Source organism: Bidens hawaiensis, unplaced genomic scaffold (assembly GCF_021521415.1).
Source record: "Bidens hawaiensis isolate Kalapana, Puna unplaced genomic scaffold, B.hawaiensis_p1.1 tig00001382_1, whole genome shotgun sequence".
NCBI lineage: Eukaryota > Viridiplantae > Streptophyta > Magnoliopsida > Asterales > Asteraceae > Bidens > Bidens hawaiensis.
In genome coordinates this window covers 994,387-1,017,003 of record NW_027491078.1, presented here as the reverse complement: position 1 = coordinate 1,017,003, position 22,617 = coordinate 994,387, and the positions used below count along the sequence as shown (strand labels likewise).

Here is a 22,617-nt window from a genome sequence, read left to right as displayed (position 1 = left end):
TTCTCGATCCATGTGGCGCTTGAACCAACCTTCCATCTTATTTTCTCCAACATCATCACCTATTGCCCGCCTGAAGTTGTTCATGTGAAGCTCGGGCAGAGTATGTACTTCAGTGGAATGCATGTAGGTGAGGTCCCCATTTACCCTTCACAGCGCCCATGACTCGCTGTCGACGTGATACTTTACATAAGCGATGAGCACGTCGTCGTGGTAGGGTAGTTGCAGCAGCGAGCACTTCCTTGGCTCGTCACACAATGCCACTTTTTCTTCATTTATTTTGGAACTTCAGACGAGTTTGCTGCTGTGGCATTCACGGGATCTACTTCGGGAGCCGGATCTCTAACGTCTTGAATAGGCGTGTCAGGATGAGTAGAGTAGTTGATTCCATTGTCCTCTTCAGAGATCTCAGCTTTGTCTGGAGATGATACGGTACCTGCAAAATCATCAGTGTGAAATAAAGCATTGAACTTATCCTCCGATGCAGCATCCTTATCTCTCACTCCCTTCGAAGCCTCGGTAGTAGAGGGGTCTTCATGTGGCTGATCATCCTGTGGAGCGGTTTGTGTATCCGCTCCACTACCACCTCCTACTCCGGCACCACCGTTTACTCCATCACCATTTCCTTCATCATCATCACCGTCGCCATCGACATCGTCAAAACTATCATACACATCCTCCTCGTCATCTTCATCATCGTCCTCGTCATCTTCCTCCTTAGCCTATGCCTCGGTCCTAGCAGCAGATCCTCCAACATTCGGAGGGCTTGGACTGGCACCTCCAGCACTCGAACCACCAGCTACGTGGGGTATAAGAATCCCCACAGTAGCTTCACCTTTAGAAGACACCGCTATATCAATACCAGCAGCAACACTCGAACAAGCAGACGGTTGCTGTTCTTGAGTGTGCTTCGCCCCCTCCCCCCCGAGTCTTTCTAACTACCAAATACCAAGTTAAGACGGTCCTCGAGAGTGTTGAAGTCATCATCACGCATCCCGATGAGTTCTGAGGCTGCTTGATATTTGCTCGCCATTTTTACGTTTATCTTGAGCTGTAGCTCGTTCAGACGGTCTTGGGCGGTAACTTTTGTCTTCAGTGCTTCTATCTCGGTTTTGAAATCAACATTATCAGAAATAAGAGTTCCGAGAGTCTAAGAAGTCCCCTGTTGACTCTCCAACAAATTAACCCCAGATTCCATCGCCTCTGACTCAATCCACCACTTATCCACTGCCGTCTTCAGATCAGCATCTAGTTTCTTTTGAAGAACAGAGGCAGATGGTAAGTTCCTCTCCAGAGTAGACACGCGAGCCTCGACTGTATACCCCTCCTCACGATGATTAGCGAGTGACAAAGATTGATCATTGAGTAGCTTTTGTTGACTGTCAACTCGCTTTTGGAGGGTGTCTATCCATCCCTGCTGACTAGAAATCACGGATTTGTTGAGGTCGCGCTCTTCCTCCAATTTGGCAATACGTGCCAGCAATCCCATTTTCTCCTTCCCGGCCTCCAACTCCTTTTACTTTTGACCCTTGACATACTCAAGCAACACCCGCTCCCGTTCAACATACTTAGCGTTGGATTCCTCCAATGCTAAGATCCTATCGAGGATAGGATCGGCATACAATGGGGCCTTTTTATACTTACCTCTTGACAGGGGTTTGGGTGTGTAGAATGTGGGTTTGTGAATAGTAGGTGGTGTGTTTGACTGTGTAGGTGGAGTTGTGGTTTGTAGAGGTAAGGTTATTGATTGGGTAGGGGGTGGTGAGGTTATGGTTAAAGGTAGGGTCTGTGGTTTTGTCTGGTGTTGTGGTTTTTGTTTGGGATGGTGTGGAAGTGTGTAATATCCTACTTTTGTTAATAATAAATAAAGGGTATTATGCTAGTTTAATTGTGTGTTAGTGTTTGGATTTTGATTGGGATTGGGCTTGAGAATGGGTTATGGGCTATAGAGCCCATGAAACCCCTATATATAAACTCCTATTTCCTAAACTATCCTTCTTTCTCCATTTCATTTCTTTCACAATACACACTTAAGAACACACACTTTCTCTCTCTAGCATTCGGATCCAAATCCGAACCAAAGGAAGGACGAATCTAGTGTATAAACACCATCAAACAACAAGAAACAACACCAGTTCCATGAGTGGTCTAGAACCCGAACCCAAGACAAAAAAGGTGAGTTTCGGCAAAAAGGTTAAGTTTTATGGTCGGATTCGACATGCAACTTGATATATTAGTAGATCGGGCTGTAAGAAGTTAGAAAAATGTAAACTTGATGGGCCGGGTGTTAACGGTTGCGTTATAGGACAAAAAGGTGATATCTGAACCTTGAAAAACACGGGTATACAAAGTTGGTACAACCCGAAACCCATAAAAAGGGTAAAATCGGGTCCTAAGGAAGGGTCACGGAGGAAAATGACTTTAAAATGGTAAAAGTAAAGAAGAGGAGATTCTGTTCACATGATACAGAATCGCATCACATAACCATGCGAATTCTTCCCATGTGATGCAAATTCCTCCCATGCGAATTCTTCCCACGCGATGCGAATTTCTCCCATGCGATGCGAATTCTTCCCATGCGAATTCTTCCAAATTGTTGTAAAATGTGACCCGATTCATTTTTCTGATGCATTTTTCATAAAGGCTTATTAACCAAGCTGACCTCGACCCCAGCCAGGGGCTCTGCCCCTTGGATCCTGCTAGGGGCTGCCGCCCATAGACCCCGCTACCAGGGGCGCTGCCCCCGGACCCCCGTTAGTTGAGGGTTTTATTAACGTAGATGTATGAAGTAGTAGTAATAGATAATTGACACTCGTAATGTGTTACACAGTTAGCCGTGCATAGCTAAGGAAGGGTATTACCATTAACTCGGAGAGAAACCGACTCCAGGTGAGTTCTAGTCCCTTTATCTGTTATGTTTTTGGGGCTATATGTATACTCCTATGTGATAGATAATACACTTACTTGGATGGTAAGTGTATGATTCGTGTATGATTGTGTATTGAATGTTATTATTACAGGATGTTTATATGAATGAGTATGTATATATATAACTAGAAGATATGTAAAGTATGCACGTATGATAAAATATATGGATGATTGACGAGACAGGTATGGTTATATGGTTATTCGAGACAGAAGGGACCAAACCCTTATAATATCTATGATATTAGGGACCAGACCCTTACAATATCTGTGTAGTTAGGGTCCAGACCCTTATAATATATGTGATGTTAGGGACCAGACCCTCATAATATCTGTGATGTTAGGGTCCAGACCCTTACAATATCTGTGATGTTTAAGATAGAATAGCTTATGGTATACTATAGGGTTTTATGAAAGAAAGTATGTAAGTACGTATGCATGTGTATAAAGTATGTATGAAAGAAGTAACAGTAAGTAAGGTATGAATACGTATCTTCGGACACGTATGAGTAAGGATATGAATGTAATGTATGTTAATTGATTATCTAGAACTCACTCAGCGTAGCTGACTTTTAGTATGCACACAGGCAAATAGGTTGAAGCAGTTGGCTTGAGGAGGGGCACATGGCATGAGCTGAAGAAGCTGGCATCTACGAAGAAGTGTCATTACTATTTTATATTAATGTTTATGAAAAGACAATTTGTATGTTTAAGACAAAAACTAATGTTTTTTGATGTAATGTTTGAAGTTTTAAGTATTCTGCAAAAGTTTTAAATTAACTCTGATTTTAGAACTGTGTTTATGAGTAAATCCAACCCCAAAGTAGGGCTACTGAGAACGGGGCCTTACTAAGTGTATGTTGTTTGGGTTGAGGGTGAGGTTGTGAAGGTTTGTGACAAGATATTTGTGGTTCCTAGGGGTGAGGTAAATGTTGGTGATCTGAATGGTGAGGATATGGGTGGGTCAGGTGATATAGGTTGGTCAGTTTTTATGGTGGTTGTAGGTGGAGAGAATGATTGGTGGAAAGTTGAAGTTTGCACGGTTTTTTGTGGTGGTGATGGTGGAAGGTTTTCAAGTATGGTTTGTAATGGTTGGTCTTGTTGGGTAGGTGAGGTTTCGGGAGAAGTAACGGGCGAGTCGAGTAGTAAGGTCTTTGGTTGTTTGATTTGGATTTGGCTTTTGTTTTAGTTTTGGTTTTGGGTTTTGTGCAAACGGGGATTTGTAATTGTTTGGCTTTAAGGTCCGCTAGGGTTTGGGTAGGGTGGTTGGTGACACTATGTGTGGGTCAGGTAGGGTTGTTTACATGTAGCGGCAAAATTGATAACTAGGTTTGGGGCCTTCTTGGAGTCCCCGACCTTGCGTAACCGCTTCAGCGGCTGAATGTCCCTTGCTTCCTCTTCCTCCACTTGTTGGGAAGACTCACCAGCAGAACGCTTGCTGACGGCCTTCCGTTTCTTTGGATTGTGGAGCTTCCTTGTCCTCCTTTCGAACCCACAACCTCCTCACTATTATCACCAGATTCAGCATCATCAGGCTCAGTCTCACTAAATAATCCAAACTTCCTCCCTGGAAAAGCTCCTTTATACACATAATCCTTGCCCTTTGTGTTTAACATGGCATTGAACACTGTTGGCATCACCATCTTCATATGATACGGCTCTGATGGAGGCAGCTAGACACCTTTCTCATCAACCTCAACAATATACTCTGGTCTCGGTGTGTTTAGCATCATTTCGTCTAACAACATCTAGACGAATTCGGGATACATCATCCATGTGTTGTTGGTCGAGGCGTTGGCAATCACGCAGAGAAAAATAAGCCTTGAGTAGTTAAACTTCACCTTATATGTCATCGCGGCCATCACTCCCACCCAGTCTGTCCGAAGGCTATCGAAACCGCCTTTGAGGTTCGACTGACAATGTACAACAATGTGAAATAATAATCTCCAGTAGGGTAGGAGGTGCCTTTTCTCCAAACAATATCATACCCCATCCTAGGTTTCCAACAAACTTTGCATGAACAGCTTGACAACAAAACACATGATTTTGAATAAAATAAGGTTAATAGAATATGTACGAACATAATAAAAACTTAAAATCTTTTTGGCGTTTTCATATATTGTTGAATTACGAAAATATATACATAATATTTGAAGTTGAAACATAAAATAAAACAAAAATAAGATAGGAGTAAAGATGAAATTAACATTATATATCAAAAATATTTACTTAAAAGTTTACTAAATTATTTTGTGAGAAAGATCACGATATGGAATCACATTATCTGTTAATGTTCTAGATCACACTTCAATTTGGACATTATTATGCCAAGAACCCAAAGTCAATTGTAGATATAATTTGTTCACTTTAAACTTAACAAGTATTTGGATGTCAAGGTGATATGTTAAGGTATGTATTAGGTACAATGCTTGTGTGGTCCCCATTTAATCCAACAAATTACAGACTCCATCATACCTCAGGCATAGTATGATTTCACATGTCACCTCAACTTGACTTAAACATTTCTTATCTGATCATAGTACGCTTACTGACACTTTGGACACTTTATTTTGGACACTTAGACTTAAACATTTCTTATCTAGAAATATTAAAATAAAGCAGAAGTTCAGGGTCTTAATAATCAGGTCTTGTATGACTACAAACAGAAAAAGTCCAAAGCTTGAACAAACGAAAGAAAATAAAATAAAGCAGACGATTCAGGGACTTAACAATCAAGTCGGATAATACCATATTATCGCGCAGAGAAAGTCCAAGGCTTGAATCAAAATAAATGATGAAAAAAATTAGAAGTTAAAACAATCCTAAGATAGACAACTTTTCAGTTTTGTTTTTCTTTTCTATTCATTTCTTTTCTGACTCCTTTTCTTTTTCTTTTCTTGACATTTTTCTTGACTCAACAAAGATTAAAATTGACACTCGATTGCATAAGACAACTGTGATAAGGTAAAGAGAGGCTTGGGGTATGACATGCTATTTACATTTCTGCCTTCATTGATATGACTTAAGTTGGAGTCGGCGACCGCTTCATAATGTGTAACCACTAGCATAGGCAGATATTTAAGTTTATATCACTATGGCACTTACTCATTTATCAAGCCTAGGCTACACATCAAGCAATGATTTTGTTGGCTTTTGATCTACTCTTTTCATGTGCTAGAATCGTTAGAGATAATTTCTTATCATTTTCCAAGGGTCGAATCATTTTCTCAAAATTTTAAAAGTTTTAATTATCCGATTCCCTCTAAACAGGAGCTTCCTCTTAATGGGATAGTACTTTTAAAAACGTTTTTTTGATTTTCTTAACAAAACGTAAAATATTTTTGTTAAGTCAAATGACTCATTTTAGTTTTCTTAAACTTACAAAGTGAAAATCTTTTTGGTGTGTTAAACTTAACTCACCAAAAAGTTTTAACTACAAAGTGAAAAGTTGTAAACTTAGTTTTCTTAAACTTAAAAGTTTTAATCATCCGACTCCCTCTTAACATGAACTCTCTCTTAACGGGATAGTACTTTTAGAGACATTTTTCTGATTTTCTTAACAGAACATAAAATATTTTTGTTAAGTCAAATGACTCATTTTAGTTTTCTTAAAGTTACAAAGTGAAAATCTTTTTGGTGAGTTAAACTTAACTCATTTTCCCCCTCTAAAATTAAGACATACTTGAAAAATATTTACAATTTTATATACAAAAAGATAGATAGGTTGTTGTTAATCAAAATTGGTCATGCCGAGCGATTCGACCAGAAATTCAGATCGGGCATGATCGATGGCTTTAGAGAAAAGGTCAGCAAAGCTATTGTCAGATGGACTATACAAAGCATGCATTGTCACATTGTATAACAAAGTTGAAGAGATTCAAACTGAGACCCAACAGATGATGCTGGATCAATCACTTGAGAGAAATAGTTGGACGAGGTTAGTTTGTGGAATGCTCGATAAGTTGTGGTTGAGCCATTTGAACAAGACTGGCGTTGTTGAAGCACAAAGTTCCATATGAAACACTTCCCTTCCTTGAAGCTTGTCCTCCCATGTCGCTTATGAAAGACTCGAATCCGCCATCGAATGGTTTAGCATCAAATAGCAAGGGTTCGTCTTCCGTCATATGCCGGGTGCAATCACTATCTAAGTACGTAATACTATTAATAGTCCTCCTTTATTGACCCTGCATGCACTAAGCGTTTAAATAGACATGGGTTCCCGAGATACTTTTGTCCCGGGAAGGTCAACCGTAAACCGACCAAACTTAATTTTATTTCCTGAAAACAATTTATTTCTTTTTGCCATCTCGCTTGATGAAGAGTAGTCCTTAGGAATCCAAGCAAAACTTGTTCCTTGGATTTGGCTATTTTGGACTTCTCTTTTCTTGCTTTTAGAATTGTTTTTGGTAAATCCTCAGACTTTACAGTCTTAGAATCCTTTTTGATTTTATCCTTTTTGATTTCCAAAAAGGTTTCTTTTTGTGTTTTACTTTATTTACTTTGGATCTCATATCCATTTCACTGGGTTCACTATCGGCTTGATTAGTCCTTGAATCAGGGCTACTGAAAGCTCCTTTTGGGGACTAACTAAGCCGCCTTTGAATATCAATTTGTTGCTTGAACCAGTGCTTGCAATGTCTTGCAAGGTGAGAAGAGTGATCACACACAAAACAGCACTTTCTCCTAGGAGTGCCATATAACTCATCTAAACTATAATGTGGTTGGTGTGGTGGGAAAGGTGATCCTTGGAAAGGAACATGATTATAAAACACATTTGTGTAATATGGATCAAAAATTTTTGTTGATAATGACCATAGTAGTTGTTATCACAGAAGTTGTATGACTGAAGATTTCTTAATTGATTGGTTGTTTGAGAAAATGATCGTTTATTTGATGGAACATATTTACACGAAGTACTTGCCTTTTCATTTTCAAAAACTTTGTTTTTACTTGAATTATCCTCAGCCTCACAACTTGATGAATAACTTGATACGTTCACCTCAACAGGCCTACTTTCATTGACATATTTTTCAACAAAAGTTTCATCACAAACGGTTTCATAGTCACCACTCGTGTTCGTTTCCACCGCACACTTTCTTCAACACAACCTGTTGAACAAGATGAATCACCGATAGATTTATCTGATATAGGAGTTGGAGCAGTCGCTTGTGAAGCAGGAGAAACAAATTTCACAGGTTTTGGTATTTTACCAACACCGTATGCCATTTCTTCCTCGGTAGGAGTGTTGTAACTAAAGTGGGGGCAGACTGGTGTAATTGTTATTCATGGGTGGAGGCACATCAGTATAATCATACCACAGTCTCAACTGTAGTTTAGCACTCCTATGTGCTCCAAAAATATCATTTAATTTACCTGATGCTATCTCAATTTTTTCAACCGTTATCCCATGTTTTTCAGAAGTTGATTTCTTATCAGAAAGCCGAGTTTCTAAATTTTCAATTTCAGCTTTTAGTTTTGAAACAATGTTTTTGTAATATTCAACTTCCTTTTGTGATTGAAAGATTTTGAGTTTAAGATTTGCAACATTATCATGGTGAGTTTTAATCTTTTCAATATATATCTTATCAGATTTAACATATTCAGAATTCAGATTCTTTAACTTTGAAATCTCTTTCAAAGCATTATCATACCTTTGTCTGTAAAACTCAACCTTGTGAATGCAAGCTTATGTGCACAGATTGTGGTTTACCTCATGACTAGGTGATACTCTTTTTTTTTAACTCTATTAGAATTTTTTTTTGGTAGAAAAAGAGAAAAAAAATTAAGGTTTATTATTATTATTATTTTTTTTATTTTTATTTTTTTTGCTGCAGTACCGAGTTTCTACGCTACAGTACCCGTGTGATGCGACTCGATTGCTACAATACCCCCCCCCCCTCCGTGCAATGTGGTTGCTACAGTACCCGTGTGATGCGACTCGATTGCTACAGTGTTTTTTTTTTTTTGAAAATATAGCACTTAAACTTCCAAAAAGTCAAAAAGACTTTAGTTTAAAAATCAATAAATTGGCCTAGATCTGAGTTTTTAAGTCGAATCCGAGCTCAGACACAAAAACTTAAAACACTAAAAACTTAGATTTGGTGATTCTCGTGTATTTCTAAGATGTAAGGGACTCCAAAAGAGGTGAGTAACATGAAATCAACCGCAAATCCAACAAAAACTAAGATCAAAATCCGAAAAGTTTGATCTGAAAACCACAAAAAGTCAAGCCGAAAGCTTTTATACCACTTGTAGGTCCTCTAGATAGATCAACTTTACTCGGATCAATTCGTCTTATTGGTTAGCGGAAATCACCGCAACACTCGGATCTCGGATCTTAGTTTTGTTATTATAAAAGAGAGAAAATATGAAGTGTGGAGAGAGACTTTTATTTCCAAAAAATTGTCTTGAGAGTTGTTAGAGTTATGGAGAAATGGGTAAAGTGACCCTTTTATAGAGTCCCCATTTCTCCAAGATTTACATTTTAACCGTACAAAATAAACGTACCGAGTATGAAATACATATACTAAAAGCAAACTAAAACGACATATACAATCCTAAAAATAATATAGAATATTGGCTCTACAATAAACATGACGAGAAAACTAGTTTCCATTTTGGAGTAAGATAAATTCAAAGCCACAAAGGTGATCAGTGGCGGATCCAGGATTTTTTATGAGTGGGGGTAAAAATAGGCATGGTCAAAAAAAGCCAGGTCATATTACAATGAGTTGTTGACTCAATATAATCCAAACTTGTTTGCTTAATGATATAATAAAACTTTCATACTTATTTGCTTAATAATATTATGATTTTGTTTGAGATTCTTTTGGTCAAATCAAACAAATGTTATAACGTGTATAATAAAATTTCAAAACTTACCCAAAACAAAAATTGATAGAATATTTAACTAGATAAGTAAATGAAAGGTGGTTGTAAATCGAAAATAAAAAAGCAATTATTAATCTATTCAATCTAATTAGATTTGATTAATAATTAATATAAATTGCTTAACTTTAGCTCTCTAAAGTTGTTAAAAATCAAATGAAACTAGTAAGTAACAGGAATGATTTGTAACTTTGCTAAACTAAAAGGGATGAATAATAAATTTGTATTTAATTTACCCTTTTGATAACCCACGTTCCTAATTGATCTCCCCCATTTCTCTCTTTCAACTTATCTCCTAGCTAACCTCCATTGATTCCGATTGGAATCTACAGGTTCTAAATTTTTTTGAAATTGTTCTACTTAAATGGGGGCTTCAAGGGTTCTACATGGGGGCTTATAAAAAAAACATATGGGGGCCTAAACATTATTTGTTATTAAAATGTTGTTTTCTTACCCGAATGACCTTCAACTCAGTGGGGGTCTTTACCCCCCCTCAACTGGTAATGAATCCGCCACTGAAGGTGATGCATAGCATATCATATAAGAATTTTTGTAGTGCAAAAATAATAATTACAAAAGATAAATAAATAATAGTAACTATTATTACCCGATTTTTCCATTTTAGAAAGTATACTTAGGTTTAGACCAAGTCCACAAGACTTTGACAGCAGATTTGGAGTCATTGCCAAAAGAGTCCAAGTTTTTCATATTGGCTGCCGGCTTTCGAAGGATCCTCGATCTGTCTTATTATTGTGGTTATATCTGACATAGTTAATTAAACTCAGGTTGCTTCGGGTTTCCTCTAACCTCAACAGGATATAATTAGTTTATAAATAATGGGGCAAATGGGCGGAGCGGGGCATTTTCAATGCTTATTTATAACACATAAAACATCTCTAAATCATGTTAGTAAAACATCTCTAAATCATATACATAATTCCACAAATTCAAAACTTCATACTTGCATATCTTTATTAAAGCACGTGATAAAACTTTGAAGCATCACAATTTATATTTAAAGGTCTTATGCTTACGTGTAAAGTTTCTTTGATCACTCCTCACAGTCTATCTATGTTCTCCTCATAATCTGCTGTACAGTGTACGACATATAAGTGTTTATGATATGAATAATTCAGTGACCCTATATGAACTCTAAATATTGTAAAGAGAGAAATACAAATTAAATCCACATAAAATAAAATCAACTTATATCTGTCTTCTAATGAAATGATATTGTAATACAGCAAAGCCAATTGCACAATAAGAACATAGAAGATAACAAAAAAAGGAACTGTTTGGTACTTGGTGGATTACATGAGAATCAAAATAACAGATATAATAAATGTTGGTTTCATGAGGCATGCTTAAATTAATTAACGTAAAATGATTTTTTTGTGTATGAAAGTACAGATTCTCAAGCAGTGGTGGAAGTAAAATAGCATATTACAAAATCTTTTTTGAAATGCAAAAAAATAAAATAAAAAAAGATCTAAATATAAATTATAGCAGATGTAGCCATAGCTCCATTTCCTTTCAGTACAATATAATTGTAGATATTGATGGACTTCCACTTGCAAGTTATTTAGCCGACAAAGTTGGTTGACTGCAGTCTGTTCAACTGAAACTTTTCTACTTGTTAGTAATTTTGGCTTACCAGTATCTTTTTTTATTTTTTATTATTTTTTACAACACTAGCTCCTAACCTTGTAAGGGGTACTCGTAAAATTCCCTCTTTCAGGATTTGAACTCATGACCTCCTCATGAAAGAAAAACCTCCACGACCACCCCACCCCACCAACCAACGGACTAATTGCATTTGAATTTGGATATATTATAACTTGTTGGAATTAGTCTTGAAATTCAAGGGCAATTTTCTCATTAATTCGAAAATGATATTCTCCACCTCTTTGATTAAGTTTGCTAATGTGATAGGCCCATAATTAGCATGTTTTAGTAAGAAAGCCCAAATAACCAAAATGGATCATCTCCAAGAATTCTTCTAACCCAATATCTTTTAAAAACAATGACCATCAAGCCCATAAGTAGTATCGGTAATAACACATTGGCTCATAATCTGTTTTTTATTAATTTTATTTGGGTTAGACTTCTTTTAAGGGGCCTTAAAATCTTGTTTTTCGTGTACTTAGCCCACTTAATGCATCCGTATAATATGTTTATCGTTGCATTTGCTATCTATGCACGCCGTTCCTTATTAATCTAGTATTAAAAGGTTTGAGGATGCACACCAAGTTTTCGATGAAACGCTGCAACCATATTGGTGCTTGGCGAAATGCTTTGTAAATCAGTTTAACTTCCCTGAGGCTACAGTTCATTATGTTTTGTTGCATAAAGCTGTTGTTTTGTTTATTAATTGCTACATATTGGTTTAGATGTTTGCTGTTGTTTTGAGCTGTTTTGTGGTCTGCCTGGTTTTAAGGATAACTTTTGTTTACTACAAGTATGTTGCAGAGAAATAGCATCAGACGAATAACGTCCTACTAACATTGGATATAGAGTGCAAGAGTTGTTTCTCTATGCGTTACTAACTTGTACGATACTATCAGTTAATGCTGTCCATGGCTTGAAGCCTTGAGAGAGTAGGTGGTTTTCATTGTTGTTTCTATTTGTTAACATTCATCCACACAAGTCTGCAAATGCTGATATCCATCGCTTGAACGCTTAATTTTTTTAATTGTTTTTATGTAATTTACAGCTAATGCTATATATTGGAAGTTTTGTGGAGATTTATTTGCTTAGGAGTACTTGATATATGGTGGTGTGACCTTTTCAAATTCAAAACAGATTCGGTTGGGCTGGTCCTACCTGCCCGTACTTTCTTGGCGGATCTTGATTTATTTGACCAACAAACTACAACACAAACTAGAAACTAAACAGATTGTCGCTGCGACCATTAACCAGAACAAAATGCTGATTCCTTTAAAACCTGTTAGAAAGCATGCTGATACTTTTAAAATTCTACAGCTTTCATAGTGTCTTTTTGGCTTTCAGATTACAGAACATTATATAGCTTGACAAAGTCAAAGGGGATAGCTTTACATGGAGCTGATCGAGAGGATTGTGTTCAGGTTGCATTGGCAAACGCTTCTGTGGTAGAAGATCAAAAGGTTGTTGCTGAGATTGAAAAGTTTAGAAAGCTGTAAATGAGTTTAAGGAAGTTGTTCTTGCGGGTCACCAAGACTAGTAGTATGTCTGCTTTGTGTATATCCAGGTATGTATCCAATTGTAGAACCATTAGCTTAAACGCACATCAATGGTAGTAGTAGTAGTAGTTAACTAGATAAACCAATGAAACAAATCATAAATCTATATTCCTCGTGGGAGTGATAACTTAAATGCACTTGTACATGATTTTTTATTAGGTATTCTTTATTTTGCGGATTACATGAACCGGTGTTTGGAACGTACCTTATTCAAAAAATTTCTTCAGGCTACCATAGACATCCGTAAGTATCTTCAAGAGTCTCAAAGTAAGCGAACCTCCATCTCCTGATAAAGTACAAACTCCCAAGTAGTCCCATGAATCCGACAACAAACCCTGGGCCCATTCCAGCATAAAGCCACACGCCTTCAGTATCATCTTGACCTTCATCATCATCAACATGATTGTATGTTACATCATTTCTATTGCAACTCCTCGAAACTGGTGGCCCACATAGTCCATTGTTCCCTTCATAATTAGAGAAACCATCTAGAGTTTGGATCTGATTTCCCATTGGAATTGGGCCAGATAAGTTATCGAATGACAGGTTCAAGTAGCTTAGAAAGTTCAAGCTAGTCAAACTTTGAGGAATCCTACCAGAAAGCTTGTTCATCGACATATCTAAAGATTCCAATTGCTTTAAATCTCCAATGATCATTGGGATATAACCAGTTATAAGGTTTCCAGAAAGATTCAAATTCTTCAGCCCGGCGAGATACATTAGAGCGTCAGGAATTTCTCCAACAATTTTGTTGTTTGAGAGGTCTAAGGATGTAAGAAACTTTCTGGTCTTGGTGTATAGCAACTGCCCTCCCTTTATGGAAGCCAAAATATTTTCTTCATAGTCATACCTATATGTAAAAGAGTAGCTGTAGTTTTCACTGTAAGCCTTGATCATGCCACTTAAATTTCCGAAGCATTGAGGGATCGTCCCTGTTATGTTATTATGTGCCAGGCTAAAAAACTGAAGAGAATTGAGTTGACAAAGCTGTAGTGGAATATTGCCTGTAAAGTTATTCAGCTGGAGATTCAAAAATCTAAGGTAAGATAGTTTTTCGCCAATCCAGAAGGGGACACCACCGGTGAATAAATTGTTCCCTAAATCCATGGTTACCAAATAAGTCAAGTTTTGTAAGGACAATGGGATATCCCCCTCAAATATGTTGTCATGCAAGTGCAACGACTTTAGATATTTTATGGAACCCAATGAGCTTGGAATAACACCACTTATATTGTTATTTGAAAAATCTATCACATCCAATCTAATCAAGTTCCCTAAGCACTCCGGAAGCCTTCCAGAAAACATATTTTGTGATAGGTCCAATACCCGGATGCCTGGAACCTTGCATAAGTGTTCTGGAATGCTTCCTGTGAAATGGTTTTTTGAAAGATTAACAAAGTCAAGACTTGGGTTCATTGTTTCATTTGTTTGAGGAATATGTCCTGACAGTAAGTTATCCGATAGATCCAAAATGCTCACATCTGACGGAAATGTAGCTGGTGATCCCTCAAATTTGTTTGAGTTTAACTTCAAGATCCCATCATTAATATTGAAACGAAATCGCGGTAATTTGCCACTGATCTGGTTATTGGACAAATCTAAGTCAAGAATAGAAGACAAGATGTTCTCAAACCACTCTGGTATTGTATCTTTAATACTTGCATTAGAAAGATGTAACTTCTGAAGATTTGTCTGCGTCTGTAGCCATGCAGGGAAGCGGGGCCCGATGTCGCAGGAACTCGCGGAAAATATCTGTAGTTGGAAGGGAGTAATCCATCGAGAGCTGAAATTCAAAACTAATGAATTCTTAGACAACGTCAAACAATTTAGATTGTTTAGCATGGTGAAGTGAGTTTCAGAAAGAACCCCAACCAATGAGTTACTGGACAGATCTAGGGGGGTGTTTGGTACAGAGAATTGGGGGGTGAGAAATGGAAATGGAAACAATTCTCTTGTTTGTTTACGAAAGAAAGAGGTGAGAAATGGAAATAAACCATTTCCATTTCCCTGATTTCTTTTCTCTAAAAAAAGCGGAGAAATCATTTCTCTAGGGTTTCATTTCTCACTTCCATTCTCTTCCTTTTCACTTCTATCACCATCCTCTAATCTCTATCTAATTACCCACCCACGCACACCACCACCATCCTCGCTTGATTTCGGCCCGAACCAGGTATGATTTTTGTTTCCCTATTCCTATTCCCTATCCTCGTAGATTTTCTGTTTCCCGACTTCTAGGGTTCGACTATGGTTTGAACGACTAGGCTTAAGCTATAGCTAGGGTTTATGGTTTGAACGACTGATGTTCAATTTGGCTGAATCTTTCTATTATTTTGAAAATTCTGGAGTTAAAGGAAGTGGGGGTTATGGGTTTAAGTTTGTGGGGGATTTTGTTAAAGTTGTCTAGAAAATAAGAAACAGGGGTCTTACTACCACACAACTTTGGAGATCATAATATAGATAGAAAACAGTAAGCATTGACCAAACCGAATCATAAACCGATGGTTCGGTTTTGATATTTATTAAAAACCGCAATATTGGTTTGGTTTGATTTTGCTTTTTGTGAGGAACCGAACCAAATAAATGGTCAAACCAAAAAAACAGTAATGAATGGACCGAACGAAACTGTAACCATCTAAGATTATGATGTAAACTATATCTTTATGCTTGTTTGTCTATGTTATTTGGTATTTGTCTATTTTGTTTCTTCATTTTTTTAATACATGTGTGTTTATTAGATTACTTGAATTGTTTCTATATATACATGGAATTGACTTTCCTAATTTCTGCAAATGTGTTTATTTCTTCAGGTGTTTTACTTTGATATTGGGGAGAACAGGAGGGGTCGCTTTCTGAAGGTATGTATTCGTGTAATACTGTATTTCTGGTTTTGTGTTAATGTGTTCTAAACTTCTAAAAATGTTTCTACTGTGATATTGTGTGGATAATGGGATTATTAGTTAATTAGATAATGTATAAAGAACTTGAATGTCTTTACTTGAATTGTAATATAGATAAGAGAAATCAAACTATGATCCATGGAAACAAATAAGGCATGTGGCTTTTCTGTCATATTATTATTGTGGTCAGAAATTTTGAAGGACAAATGTTACTGGTGTGTAGATGAATATAGTAGCCAGCTTACTAACTAACTGACTAGTTATCTGTACGTACTTGAAAGCATGTGATTTTTTTGCACCTACCTTGATTTGATTTGGGAGCTATGTTAGGTTTTATTGTCATATTTAGCATGTTGTAACAATCACATTAATGTCTTTAACCATGTGATAGATTTGCTATGAATTGCAGAAGCTTTGATTGCACCATTTTTTAACTAGTTTTAGATTGTATGTTAAGCTGTCATGGCCCATTGTTCAAATAATGAGTTAATTTGGGCAAAACTAAATTACATATCGGTTCATTTGGGCAACTTTAAATTAATTAGTGGGTCGAAATGGATCACCTTAAATTAGTGAACAGGTCAAAATAGGCATCTTAAATTAGTCGACAGGTCTAAACTTGTAACTATTATAATTCTTATTAACTTCAAAAAGGGCCCAAGTGGGTAATCACCACACGTGACCATTGTCTGTTTTCGCCGCCGCTGCCACCACCATTAACTATTTAACTTGATTCTGTTTTAGCCGAACTCATTTTGCTCAGATCCTGTTTTGATCCGAATTAATTTTTTGGAACCCCTTCTGACCTGTAACCCGTGAAATCTATGAAAATGTTAGTGATGAGTTGAAAGCTTTACCAGGTATCACTACGAAAAAACGGTTCAAAGCAGCTCATTTGATTGGTAAAGATGTGGATCTAGGACGTTCTTTTCTTGCGTTGACAATAGAAGAGAAAATTGAGATGGTCGAGTTGTATACCGATGGTTCAATGGGATAGTTGTGTATGGTTGAAGTATGTTTTGTATGTGAATTGGTTTTAACTATGGTTGATGTTTTTTGCTTAAAAACTATGTTTTGTATGTGAATTGGTTTGATCAATGCATATTTTGGTTGGAATTTATGCATCTTTTTATATGTTTTTTATTTTTTAATAAATATTTGTTATGAAAAAAATACTTGTGCTAATGATAAAGTTGATATAATTCTCTGTTTATTTTCTATGTACCAAACAAGAGAAATGATTCTCAGCTATATTTCTCTACTGAAATCTCTGTACTACCAAACAGAACAGTCAATTCTCATTCTCCAGACCAATTCCCTTTCTCTGCAATTCCATTTCTCTACAATTCCATTCTCTGTACCAAACACCCCCTAGATTCTTTAGTTTTGAAAGTTCCCAAGACTAAAGGGAATGTTCCCACGCATTTGGTTATCATTAAGATATAGGTCTTCTAGTCTTGAGAGTCGTCCAAGATTTATTGGAATATGGCCAAAAAACATGTTTTGTGAGAGGTCCAGATGGACGAGGCTGCTTAAATTACATAACGGATCTGGCATCGAAGTTTCAAAGGAATTGGCCGAGAGGTCGATGGAAGTAAGAGCACTGAACGTTCCAAGAAAATCAGGAATTTGACCATGGAAATCATTTACTTGAAGATTTAGATACATGAGGCTAGTAAGGTTTGATAACCAGGCAGGAATGGTGGAATCGATGTAGTTGAAAGAGATATCGAGTGAATAAAGAGACGTGAAATTGACAATTTTAACGGAAGGGATATAATTAATATCACACCGTGCCACGTTCAGTGTAAGCAAAGAAGGGAGCACGCTAAGCGGAGATAACCAATCTGTGTGGTTATCAATGGTTATGCCTGATAAATCCAAGTGCCTTAATAAAGAAAGTGAAGACACCCATCCTAAATCATCCGAAATTTCTATACCAAAATTATGACTCATATCAAGATAATTTAACCTTGAGAGATTTCCTAGATGAGGAGGAACTACTCCACCTAAACCTGAGCTTGACAAGTTAAGGTACTGCAAACGTTCAAACGATCCTAAAACTTCTGGAATGTTGCTTGAGAAAGCATTCAAGCTCAAGTCCATGTAATGCAAATGCTTTAGGTTCTGTAACGAAGGACTCAACTCACCTTTGAGCCATTTTTCATGAAGATCAAGTTTGACTACTTGACCATTTCGGCTGTCACACCCAACACCATGCCATTCACAGCAGTCTACCCCTGTCCATGTTGACAGAAGATTAAATCTGTCTGTGATGCTTTGTTTAAATACAAGAAGGGCTTGCCTTTCCCTTTCAATACATGATGTAACATTATAAGAAGTCATACTCATGGTGTTGTTGCTTGTGCAAAATTTTTGGAAGAAGAGGAATGTAAAGATGACAAAGAAGCTGGTTTCCATTTTCAAGTAGGATTAAGTTCAGAGCCACAAGTAGGGGAGTGTGTATCATAAAATCTTCTTTCTAATGCAAAGATTAAAAATAATAAAATTGTAAATATTATTACCCAAGCTTTCTATATATATTAAATAGTATGCTTGGGTCTAGACCGGGTCCGCAAGACTTTAACAGCAGATTTGGAGTCATCTGCTCAAAGAGTCCAAGTCTTTAAAAGTTGTTGGCCACTCACTTTCAATTCCAGATCTTTCAAAAGAGTCCAAGCCTTTCACAATCTAGTTGGCTACCTGCTGTTAAAATATTCTTAAGCTGTCTTATCATTATAGTAATATCCGGCCATTTAATTTAGAACGAGTCGATTCGGGTGTCATTAAACCTCTTACAACTCAAAAGAATAAAATAAAATTTTAGTTCATAACGAAACTGGGAAAATGGGCGGAGTGGGGCTTGTCCAATGCGTATTTATAGTACACAAACCCTCTCTAAATCATGTTAGTAAAAAAGCTAATTATTACTTGACGAGTTGACGTGCACGAGAAGTCACATGTTTATAACCTGAACTTTAACTTATTGTGTAGGCTGCTAGAATATACTAAAAAAGATGGTTATATGCAATGGGGAAGACAGCTTTTGATATTAAATAAACTTTATACCTATGGGGAAGACAGCTGATGTGAATGTTAATGATATGCAGAGATATTTAGAAAACTCAATAATCATTCAATAACAAAAGCACTGCTTAAATAGCAGCCAAACAAAGACCCACGTCTCAACAACTATCACATGATCTAAACAACCCACTAAACCAGGACTCCATAACCTATTGACTTATTCTAAGCTATCCCTAAAGAATAGCATTACATGACTTAGCATAACAAACTAATTAAAACACCATAATATGAAAATAATAATAAAGACACGTGACACATTTTAATTATTTTTCAACACTCCCCCATAATTCAAAGTGTCACAACTCCAAGCCTTTCACGAAAGTAAACGAATTGTTCCAGCCCCAGCACTTTAGTGAACACATCAGCCACCTGTTCTTGTGTGTAGCATGACTTCAATTCAATCTGTTTGCTTTCTACCAAACTTCGAATGAAATGAAACCTGATATAAATATGCTTGCTTCTTGCATGATATGCTTGATTCTTTGACAGGAACATTGCAGACACATTATCACAAAAAATTGGTGTAGCCTCATTCTGCTCTTGAAACAATTCCCTTAACAGTTTTCGAACCCATGAGGCTTGACATGCTGCTGCACTTGCTGCAATATACTCAGCCTCTGTGGTTGAAAGTGCCACCACATCTTGCTTTTTAGAGCTCCACGAAATAGCCCCAGTTCCAAACGTGAACATGTTACCAGAAGTACTCTTTCTATCATCAACCGAGCTTGCCCAATCACTATCCGTATAACCTGTTAGCTGCAGATTTTCTGTTTTACCATACCATAATCCATACCCTATAGTACCAGCAACATACCGTAATACTCGTTTTGCAGCTCCAAAATGATACACTGAAGGTTTGTGCATAAAGCGAGAAATAACACTTACAGCAAAAGCAATATCGGGACGTGTATGTGTTAAATAAATCAAACCTCCTACTACACTTCTGAATTTATAGGCATTAGCCGGCTCCCCACCATCATCAGATTGATACTTCTCAGCAGTGTTCATTGGTGTTGCAGCAACCTTACAACCAGCCATCCCAAACCTCATAAGCAAATCTTTAGCATACTTTTTTTATGACAAAAAAGTACCATCTTTTCCTTGGTGAAATTCCAACCCAGGAAATAGCTCAGCTTCCCAATATCAGTCATTTCAAATTCTTTGATCATCTTTTCTTTAAATTCACACAGTAGTTTAGTTGATGAACTAGTGTACACAATATCATCAACATAAACACATACAATAATAAAATCAGCTCCAGTACCTCGCTTCACATATAAGGTTGGCTCATTTTGACTCCGTTTATAACCATGTTGCACCAAATACCCATCAATCCGACTGACCAAGCCCGTGGAGCTTGTTTCAGTCCATACAATGCCTTATGGAGCTTGAACACCTTTTCTTCCTTTCCTTTAATTTCGAACCCTGGTGATTGCATTACATAGACATCTTCTTTGAGAACTCCGTTTAAAAATACGGATTTCACATCAAACTGATATGCAGTCCACCCTTTTTGAGCCGCCAATGCTAAGACAATACAAATAGTTTCAAACCGTGCCACGGGCGAAAACGTTTCTTCATAATCAACCCGCTTTCTTGTGAGTACCCTTTGGCAACTAAACGGGCCTTATACTTTTGTACCTGACCATCAGCCTGCATTTTTAGTTTGAAAACCCATTTCAAACCAATTGGCTTCTTGCTCTCAAGAAGATCGGTCAAGGTCCATGTGTGATGTTTCTCTAATGATGCTAGCTCATCTTCCATAGCTAACTTCCAAGGCGCCAATATATGAAGTCGGTTCCAAGGATGACAAGGCAAATTGACATGCCTCATCATTCTCGGACATAGGAGAGGTGGCTTCATAAATGACATCAAGAGAACGTACTCTGTGAGCAGAGTCGCTACTCACACTTGAAACACTTGTGTTGGAAGATACTTGTTCACTTGAGTGTGGTGGTGTAACTGGACTTGAACCTGAGTCTGGACTAGAAGATGAACCAGAACCAGAACTTGTTTCAGACCCGTAGCTCGAGCTTTGGTTGGACCCTGGACCTGAACTTGAGGGAGCAAAACAATCCCCATCATTTGGCCATACACCACCCGGAACAAAAACTTCACAAGGATTATCATTAGTGTCTTCACTCGTCCACCTGCCTTGTTCGTTAAAAACAACATCTCTACTAATAACAACTCGTTTTTTAATAGGGTCATAAAGCCTGTAAGCCTTGGAGTTAGGAGAGTATCCAATAAAAATACATTTATCAGATTTTGCATCAAATTTCTTCCTTAACTGAGCAGGTTTTAAGGCATAAGCAATACAACCGAAGACACGAAGATGACTTACTGATGGTTTACGACCATACCACACTTCATAAGGAGTGGCATTGTTTAAGGCAGTCGTTGGACATAAGGTGATCACGTACACTGCAGTAGCGATTGCTTCACCCCAAAACACCTTTGATAGACCTTTCTCCTGTAACATACAATTAGCCATCTCCACCACTGTACGGTTCTTTCTCTCCGCTACCCCATTTTGCTCCGGTGTATAGGGAGCCGTTAGATCACGATTGATTCCATGAACTTGACAATAATCAATAAACTCATTAGATAAAAACTCTCCCCCACGATCAGTACGCAGATTAACAATCTGCCTTCCACTTTCCTTCTCAACTTTCACTTTAAATCGTTTAAAGTACTCAAAAGCCTCTGATTTTTCTTTTAGAAAATACACCCAAAGCATACGTGTATAGTCATCAGTCAATAGAAAAAAATACTTGTTACCTCCCAGGGAAGTAGTTGGCATTGCTCCAACTAAATTAGCATGAACAAGCTGCAAAGGATGTGTGGTCCTCCAAAGGCTATGAGGAAATGGTTTTCGTGTTGCCTTTCCAAGTACACACCCTTCGCAATCTGTTACTTGGCCAATCTGAGACATCCCACGAACCAACCCTTTATTGCTCAGAAGCTGAAGGCTTTCTTCATGTAGATGACCATAGCGGCGGTGCCACAAATTTGACTCATCCGTATTAGCAACAAAACCAGTTTGAGAGCATGAATTAGAGCCAAACTTCAGCTGGAACACTTTGTTAGAGGACATATCAACGCGATAGGCAACTGTATTGGTACGTTTGTGTGTGATCACGCATGCATTATCATCAAACAAGAGAGAGTACCCGGTGTTCATGAGTGGCCCAACACTCAGCAAGTTATAGCCAAGTGCAGGAGCATATTGAACATCATGCAACACTTTTGACTCTCCATTGGGAGTCACCAGTCCTACCACACCTTTTCCTTCGACCTGAATGCTCTTACCAGTCCCCATCTTAACCTGCACTTTCTTCGTTTCATCCAACCGTTTGAACAATGATCGTTGCCCGGTCATATGATTGGAGCACCCGCTGTCCACAAACCAAACACTAGGAGCCGAAGTGTCTTCACTAACCGCCATAAACAAACGACACTCATCTTCTTCATCGTCTTGTTCAACAGCCGCATTCACTTGGGGTTCAAACCAACAATCCGCACGAACGTGACCCACCCGATTACAATTAAAACATTGAACCTCACTCTTACCTCGACCATTAAGTCGACTACCTCGGCCT

At 37.6% G+C, this 22,617-nt stretch overlaps 1 pseudogene; it reads right to left on the bottom strand.

Annotated features, from left to right (window-relative positions):
- Positions 1 to 13,259: 13,259 nt before the first annotated feature.
- Positions 13,260 to 18,349, bottom strand: LOC143572637 (receptor-like protein EIX2; annotated as a pseudogene).
- Positions 18,350 to 22,617: the final 4,268 nt, after the last annotated feature.